Raw genomic sequence first — 9,494 nt, 5'->3', positions numbered from 1 at the left:
TTTAATTCAGCATGATTGTCACACCTCTCAGCCTCTTAAGAGGAAGAAATCTGGACAATGCTATAAATAATGGGGAGACAAGGGCCCAAAAGGGTCAGTTTAAAGATTGCTCATACAAACTTAGAAAGTTGACAGAATAACAGGTTTTGCGCTAGCATGACTTTTATAAAGGATATGAAGTCTAAAACTCAAATTTAAGTCATTATTTTCTGACTTCATTCCTCAGTGATTTGCCTGAAAACCACAATTTTTTGAGAAACCGACCTAAAATATGAGGCAAAAATCTGGACAGTTAAGAAGTATGCTACTAGTGTGACACACCTACATTTAGAACCGTTTCTGCTCTATGCCAGGCATGGTTTTTGGTGTTATTTAATCTCATCATGCTCACATCACTCCCAGAGCTGAAAGGGGCTACAAGAAAACAAACATTATAAAAATATCTGTCTTTACGGCATATTGTTCTGCAAAAACTATAACTGCAACTCACAGTGTTTAAATTCGTACACTTACGGTTAAATGTATGCACATCTGAAGTGTACAAAGAATGACAAGATGAAACTAAATGCTTTCAGTCAATACACTTAAGAACAATGAGTAGAGCAGAATTGTCCCAAATAACGGCAAATTATGAAGTACGTGTTTTATTTAGTTTACAACCCATATTAATAAATGTTACATTAAAAAATACTTAAGGAAAAGCCTTAAAAGTTTTCAGCTTATACGATCTTTTTAAAATTCACGCCTTTTTTACAGAAAATAATGACAGGTGCCACTAATACCTTATGGAATCTAAAAGAATGACAGAAACGTACATTTCTCGTTAGGTTTTTCAATGGGAACTATTCTACTCTTGACAAGTTTCAATGTTACATAACACAATACCCCCTGCTGCTTACAAAAAAAGGTTAAACAAAGACCACTCTTCATTATGCAACTGCAGACAAATACCCATACTAAAATGTTATGAAGTGTTTTCCATACCTGATTTTTTTTAAAGCAGCAAAATACTCCTTACATAATAGTTGCATGCCATCGTCTTAAAAGTTATAAATATTGCCACACTTTATTAATTCTTTAAACCATTTCAGTTTTTCCACACGTGTTGCTATTGCTAGTCAGCTTGAGTTTCTGCCACCAAAATATTGTTTCGTGTTACGAATTCAAGCACGGCCCGATAACACATCAAGTAGATCAACTGAGATTATGACTATTATTATTATTGTTATTATTATTACTACTATTAAAGTGCGCCCGGGGTCTGTCTCCAATATGGTAGGTGAGTTGTTGTTTTTCAGCAGAGACAGCATTGCCTGTTGTTATGTCCTCTCAGTGCCTGTAGTGGTGCTGTAGGAGGCTGCTTGTAGTCTTGTAAAACCCCCCAGCAGCCCTGCCTTTTTTGCGGGAGAATATTATTCAGGGATCCCTGGCCGTTTAATACCAAACCAAAAATAAAAAAAGTCATGAACGGAACTTTAGCCAGTTGCAGTTAGCACATACACCGCGGTCACCACACACCCTTTCCAGTAGGGATTTGTAGTCCTTCGGCCCGTTTTGTCGTATTAGGAACCTACCGAGCTGTCGGATACCGAGTGAAACAAGTAGCAGCTCAAGGTAAGCGGAAGCAGTCCTAGGCCCAGCTCACATCCTCAGCCAGTAGCTGGGAAAATATTCGTTATCAATGTTGGGCAGGTGCCGTTAAAGCTAAAGACTTCAGATCGAGGAGTGGATGGGCGGTGCAGGCCTGAATATGATATTTTATGTAGAATGTAGACACGTTTGAAGAGATAAATAGTATTTTATTTTTCCTAATTACATTTACGCTGCTATTTCTTATTTGTTAACTTGTATTAGCTTTTGAATATATTTTTCTATTCGGGTAAACCTTAGGAGAGGGAGTGGATGGTGTTCTTTACAAGAAGTTTGGGGCCTCCCGGGGCCTAAAATTAGTTTATTTTTCTTTATGTCTTAAGTCGAGCTAATAAAAAAACTGAGTGTACAATTAAATTGAGAAAAATGTTATTCTTCCACATTCTGGAACTTTTTAAAAGTGTCTATATTCTCCCTTTCCCCCAGTCGAGGTTGTAAACCGGTCTTAAGTTTTGTAACCTTCATTAAAACGTTTTTAAGTACATACGTTTTCCGAGGTATCTTTTTTTTTCAGTTTTATTTTAAGCTTATAGCGTCCACTGCACACGTTTGGTGGTACACAATTTACTGTGTATTTTTTTCTCTTCGTAGTGCATTGTCATCTGTGTAGGTTGCATCTTCAAATAATTTTGCCTTTGTATCAGCCTGTATCCAGTTTTACTTTCAACATTTCATGTAGCGGGACTTTGGTTTTGCTATTCCCCCCCCACAGGCAGGGAGGTTGCGCTTATAAAAGCAATCTTCTGACTGTACTATTTTATGTGCTGCTGTCAGTTTAGATGTAGTGCACGAGGGATAAAGACCAAAACAGTATGTTGGGCAGAGTTGATCTAGGATGGGATTTTTTTCACCTGGAATTTTAAAATTGCAGATAGATGCCAAAAGCAGTTTCTTGGCAGGTTTGTGTGTAGGGAAGCCAATCAGAGTCGTTGAAAGATGCATTGTATTGTGGCTCTCTTGAGCATCTATGGTACCGAACTAATTACTATGTTTTGTTGGAGTAAATGACACGTCAATCCATCCAGCCTGTAAGTGCATACAATAAATAAAAAAAAACATACCTATCAACTGCTGTGGTTTTGGCCATCTGATTTAACCTTGCCTCTCCCAAATTTATATATATATATATATTTTTTTTTTTAAGTCATACCTATTTCTGAATGCATACTTTATGTATTCCATAAACTAAGTTTAAATAAAGCATCATTATCACTAACTGTATCAAGTTTAGTGTATAAAAGCATTTTATTGTGGGAATAAGAAAATGCTCCTCTCTGTGATTATGTGCTGTGGTACAGGTTGTGCATATAGAATGTTAAGTGTTTATTTAATTGTACCTTTTTTGAATTTTTTTTCTCCATAAGACTGACTGTTCTGTTTTATTGTCTTTAGTCAAACAGAATATTGAACTTTGTTTTCTATTCTGATTCAGCTTTTGTAATAAAGTCTCAGATTCTCATATTACGTGCTTTAGACTCCAACAACGTCCGGCCCAGGGGCCAAATCCGTCCTTTGATGCAACACCATCCGGCACCCAGAGAGTAACCAAAAATTTTAAAAAAAGTGAAAAAAATGTTATGCCTTACTCCAGTCATACAAACTTTCCAGCACATGCTTATTTACCTAATTGATTGCATTTGCACACACCTCTAATTTTAGCTGCAGAAGTAACTATTCTTTGTACAACTTGTAGTCTGTAAACAGTAGTAACCTTCTGCAAGAGTTTGTAATGAGTCATGGCTGCAAGCCAGAATAAAGTTAAATGCAAAGTTGATGTAGAAAACAGGCAATTTCATGACTGCTGTCTTAAGTAAAAAATGCCAGTCACCTGTACCCAATGTTAACTCATAATGACTTACTTTGTTTTGATGTGGCCCACAGATGCATTAAGAATTCGTGTAGTGGCCCTCCCCACAAAAAGGTTGTGCATCACTGCTTTAGAGAGATAAGAGATTTTACATCTCATCTGAAAATTAAACTGTTGTAGATATTTGAAAAGTATTTGAACCCATAATTTTCAAATTTATTCTCTTGAATATGGTATTAAAATGTTTGCTTTTGCTTTGATGTCTAATTTCGTATATTATATATTTTATCTAGGCTGCCGTTCCATGATATTGCATATTCTATGTGACAATGTTGTTTCTTTGGATATGCGTAGTATTTTTATTTTTATATTGAAACCTATATGTTTTATTACAATAAAACAGTATGGCATGTGGTATTTGTAATAAGCATGACCTACTTGACTGCTCTGTACTGTGCAGTACCACAGTTTGTAATTTTTTTTTCTGTGTGATTAATTGGAACTTTTCTACCCTTGTCCTACTAAAGTCGGTTAGACAGCCCATTGATCAAAATGTATGTAAAATAAAAAAATATATATGATGATTTAAAGCATAGTGATTTACAAGTGTTATGTGACTCTCCATTTTGGAGCATCTAGCTTGCAATGAATTGAAAAACATGTGCAGCTTCCATGTTGTGGTTTAGCCTATTTCATTTTGGGGGCAATTTGTTTGGATCCTGTCTGATTGTTTTTATTTTGGCCTGGTCAGCTGGCTCACATTTGTTTTGAACATTGTATGTTCTTTATCTTTGCTGACCGTACTACAATTTTATTTTTATGCTTATTGTCAAAACTTCAGTTTTTATTTTGGCCTGGTCAGCTGGCTCGCATTTGTTTTGAACATTGTATGTTCTTTATCTTTGCTGACTACTACAATTTTATTTTTATGCTTATTGTCAAAACTTCAGTTTTTGAAATGTCAATATTTACTGTTCTGCCATTTTATATGTTATTGTGTAAACTAAGAAATTTCTTTTGCTGCTGATTGTTTCTTGTAAATGATAATTTGTATAACTTGTTGGAGCTTTTCTTCCTGGGCCTCCGCCTCCGCTGAAAAAGGGCTACTCAGCTCAGTCAGACAAACCTGGTCAACAAATGTAAAATAAATAAATAAATAAATGGGCTTGCTTCTGTTTCAGAAAGGTTTCCTACATGTAGTAGCATTTTACAGTACTTCACATTCTTGGTGTTTTTTCTTAACTAAGAAAGTGGACCGGTACCTACCTACCAACTGGCACATCACATGTAAAACTGATAAGCTAGAGATCACAAGGCATTCCTGGTATCTGTGTGTGGTTTAACCAGTGTTTAGACTTTTAGTGTGACATTAGTATAAAAGGGCTAAAACTGATGGACTAGTCTTCTGGTTGACTATAGATTTAGAGTTTTACTCACTGGACAGATGCACAGTTGGTAAAGGTGTCAATCAAGCAAGTAGTCTGTAGCATTACAAAACATTTCAGCCTTACCTACAGTTAGGGTAATAAACCTGCAAACATGGCTGCTATCTCCCAAAAGAGAACTCTACTGCCTTCCTCTTGCTAAGCAAAGGCTCCCTTGTTTTTAGACTGCTAATACTGAAGTTATTCTCCTTCTTAGCTGGTTGCTTAAAACTTGGGTTCAGTAACTGCTCTTCTATATCAGTTTCCCTCAGGATCCTCATTTCAAACACAGTGGACAAAATTGTGTACCTCAGGCCTTTTGTTTCACTGTCCCAAAACTTTGGGAAACTTCTTCACTCCATCATGAAAAGAAATTGTTCATATGATGAAATCCAGGTCAGAATTAAAATAAAGTGCACCTGTTCCCATACCCCAAGTATTATTTGATTACTACTTTCCCAGATCCTGCCCTTTATCATTTCTTCATATAAACAAAAAAAAATCATTTTAAATAACTGCTCTTTAATATCCACTCCCTTCACCATCACTCCCCCCTTTTTTGAATTATTCTTTAGAAAAACTATATACAATATTTTCAACCACTTCTTTATGTCCAGTGCTCTAGTTTGTTTTGTATATTTATAGAAAAAAACATTCATTTGTGTTGGTAATTGGGTAGATGGGCTGGTCTGAAACTTCTTTTCTTGCCATGACTCTGGCACAAAGGCAGGCGTGCAGAGTGTATAAATTCAGCACATGAAAGTACAGTCATAATTAAATTATTTGATATAAATAGGTGTAATATGTGCAGAAATATGTCCTAAAAAGAAGCAATAGAGACTTTCAAAGAAATACCTAAAAGTCGTATCCTTGTTTTCTCATTGTTGTGATATTAATGCTTCTACCACGCTTTTAAGAAGTACATGTGCAGTATATACAGTTATCATGCATAAACGTAGCAACAACCTGCAGGGATGGAATGGTTACCCAGGAACAGGTTATGTTAGATTATTGGTGAATTCTGTTAACAGTTATCCTTAAAACATTTAATGCTGCATCATTGTGGAGGTGATCCAAGCAAGTCGTTTTGAACCCTAGAAGTGAATCTTGACACTTTTTCAGCTGAGAGTTAGTTTCCATAGATTTGGGCCTAATCTGTAGAGGACACTTTCTCCAGCAAATGTTTTAAAAGAGGGCCATGTTAGGGAGATGATGTCTTTGTGGCTGTTTCTTAAGGAGTATGTTTGCATGCAAAGGATGGTTATAATCTTGTTTTAATATTTTGTATAGCAGAGCACCGAGTAGATAGGTGGGTCTTTCTTTTATTTGGAGCTGTTTCAGAATCTTTTACAGGATGCAGTGTTTGACTAAGAATATACATTTTTTTATTTTTTGCAATTTGTAGTGTGTGTGTGTTATAGGCTGTGAAAGACGGTAATGGAAGCCCATATTCCAGCTTGAGGAAGAGGGGCATTTTTTTTGTCTAGGCGTTATATGTAAGAGAGAGCAGACAGGAAATTCTATAGCAGATACTAAGTATACAATATAAAATGAGCACACTTCTAAGATTGATTGTTTGATTCTGTAATTGTCCTAAGTGATTGCACTGTTTTTTGTTTTGTAAATTGCTTAATTTTTTTCACACTTTATATAGACCGCTGTGGCAACCCCTAACCGGGAAAAGCCGAAAGACCAACAACAACAACAACATATAGATTGTTCTATCTTGTTGAAAGTACAGATTTTGTGTAATTTTTCTCTTAATTTTATGAAGTATTGCCTCAGTGCTTGTCGAGTGTTTAGATTCTTGGTCTGGGGAAGTAACTTGTATGTAGTCATCTACAGTGTTTTACTTTTGCTTACTGGAAGAGGAATTGGAGGAAGATGAAATGCTCACAGGTGAGAGAAATGCAAACAAAATGATGGTGAAAGCCTTAGGGATGGTAGCAGCTGTTGGCATTCTTTTCATTGTGTATAGGTTATTATGGCAGCCACAGTTAGATTTGTCAGAACAGTAAATGGTTGTGTGCCTTAATGTGTTTTTTTTTTTAATTGTTGTTATCTTTTTTATTTTGTCAACTGTCCTGTCAGTGATTTACCATGCTTTCTGTGTTATCCACTATGTTAAGTGAATGAAGTACCTAGGGAAATTAATCAGTACCTCACATTTTTGTGCAACATGTCCTTGATTCTAGCACTTTTACATGGGGGTTGCATTCTGACTGCAAACCTCCTCTTGCATAGGGAAGCAGTTTGCTGCTTCTAGTGTCACTAGACAAAGGTCTTAAGACCCTGTACAGAATTTTAGGCATGCTTTAATTCTGGCCTTGATGAATAGTCTCTATAGGCTTTAATGCTACATTGCAGCCTGGTAGAGCAATCAAGCCTGTTATTAGAAGTTTTTTTTTTCTTTTGTTCATATGAGTTTCTGATTCTGTGTTTGGACTATTTGAAGTAAAACTGAGAGTATCAGTGCCTAGGTCAGCTGCTTATGACACTGAGAGTAGTTTAGTATTAATCTGCTTTTGAAATTTTGGACCAATGTCTCTAAAACAATACACCCAACAGTAAATTTTCCAAAATAAAAGCTGCTTAACCATGTTAAACTATAAAACATGCTAAGTGCAAACATAAACATTACACACATCATCAGTCTTTCATCTCTCGACCTTTCTTACTCCCTGTGTGGTGATCAGGACAGGTGACCTTAAAATGTAATCTGACAAGATTGTTGTAGGTCTGGTAGGTAAATGTAAGGAGTAGCAAGAGGTCAAACTTATAAAATACAGAAACCTGTAAATCTGAAAAGTTAGTGATGTGCCTCCATAGATGAAGTCTTGGACTTTATTTTTGAGTGCTTTCATCTATAAAGTATTTTAATTACATTTCTGGCATTTTGGTATTCAGTTTACCTTGGTTGTATTGAGGAAACGTAAAGCAAGTGTTCTTTAAGACCTAATCTAAAAGGATCCAAAAGTGTTCTTTTACAGGAGACAAGTTCCCCTGCACCCCTTGCAAATTGTTTATACCATCCTCAAGTCCACAAAACAGTGGGGGTAATTCCAGATCCCACTATACTGAGATCTCTCATGGAAAGCAGCTGAGAAGCTGCACCCCATTTAACATGTACAGTGGTTAGTGATAAGAACCCCCCCCCATGTCACATAAGTATCCTTGACTGCACCCTACAGAAATATTTTACAGTAACATCCAGTTTATATCCTTGGATTTTTTTTTTATACAAGTAAAAACAAAAACTGTTCTACTTACTTTTACTGTTTTCAATCCCTTGTCCTTCCAAATTGTTGTTGTTGTCTTTCGGCTTTTCCCGGTTAGGGGTCGCCACAGAGGAACTCCGGTCTGCTAATGATTGGCAGTAGATTTTCACAAACGCCGAGGTGCCAGCTCGACGTCCAACCTTCAACGAAGGCACGCCCATTTACGCATGTTTTTCGAATGCCCACCCAACCGCGGGGAGGACATGCAGACTCCACACAGAAGGCACTCCCCGCACTCCAGCCGACAAAATGAAGTGTATACTTTACTATTCATCAACCAGTTTAACAGTCAGCAAAATTCCAGTTTTTTCTCAACCACTTCTTTCAAAGCCATGTATCACACACATCTAATCCTGTATATAATGGGATTGATGCTTTACAGTCTCCTGTTTATTCACTGATTCCACTATGTTGCTTGTCTTCTTCATAATCCTCTCTATCTCCCCACACCAGTCTCTGGTTCAAATCCAAAGTGCTTCTGTGCTTTTTTCTGTCACTCAAGCATTTTCCTTTGGAACAATGGAAAAGGTTTCACTGACAGACTCTCTCTATGGGTTTTATTTGTCAGAGCAATGAGAACCAGAGTCTCCTTCCTTTTTGCAAACTGTTTTTTATCTCCTCCATTGTTTGTTCTGCATCCAAAAATATCTTCGATCCTCCAAGAAAGATACTTTGAAGACAGCTGGTTGCAGTAGCTTGAGTCTACCACTTGCCTCTTGATGGTCCCTAGTTGCTGGGATGCTTTCCCTAATTTTATTTTTCCTTTCTTCCACAATTTTGTCAGGAGGAACTATTTCTACTAATATGACTGCATCTTGGCTGCTTTCTCTTGACCAGGTATGGAGCATGCACCCAATCAATTAATAAATCCTGATGTGAAATACCACTTCAGTTGCTTATTTGCATTTTCATAAAAATAACACAGTCCGTTCATAGCGCTCGGTCTCTTAGAGCAAGAAATCTGGACAAAACCTAAAGTAATGGGGGGGGGGGGTGCAGATTTTAAATACTACTCTTAGCAACCTATAAAGTTGCTAGAATAAGAGGTTTGTGATAGCATGCATTTTCTGAAGGATATGAAGTTTGAAATTCAAATATGTCATCATTTAGTGACTTCAGTCCTCAGTGATTTTCCAGAAAAAAAACACATTTTATGAGGAACAGACCAAAAATCTGTACAGTCGAGAAGTATGCTTTTCTGTTTCTCCGGTACAGCAGGAATACTTTGGTTGTCTCTGTGCACTCTGTCTTCTAACTGTCCTATTTTTGAAACCTCTCTTCCGGAGAATAAGGCAGTCTTTTCTTCAGTGTAGCTTCTGATTTTTGCAGTTTTTC

General features: G+C 36.8%; 1 protein-coding gene across 1 annotated transcript in view; it reads left to right on the top strand.

Annotated features, from left to right (window-relative positions):
* Nucleotides 1–825: 825 nt before the first annotated feature.
* Nucleotides 826–9,494, top strand: part of INO80D (INO80 complex subunit D) — a 1,521,357-nt gene continuing 1,512,688 nt past the window's right edge. The window contains exon 1 of the mRNA XM_044075859.1: nt 826–1,614. The gene's annotated coding sequence lies outside the window, so the exon portion shown is untranslated. The remainder of the gene's footprint in view (nt 1,615–9,494) is intronic.

The sequence above is a fragment of the Protopterus annectens genome, chromosome 6.part1, assembly GCF_019279795.1.
Source record: "Protopterus annectens isolate FY-2018-M chromosome 6.part1, PAN1.0, whole genome shotgun sequence".
Classification (NCBI taxonomy): Eukaryota; Metazoa; Chordata; order Ceratodontiformes; family Protopteridae; genus Protopterus; species Protopterus annectens.
This window is presented reverse-complemented; position numbering and strand designations above follow the sequence as displayed.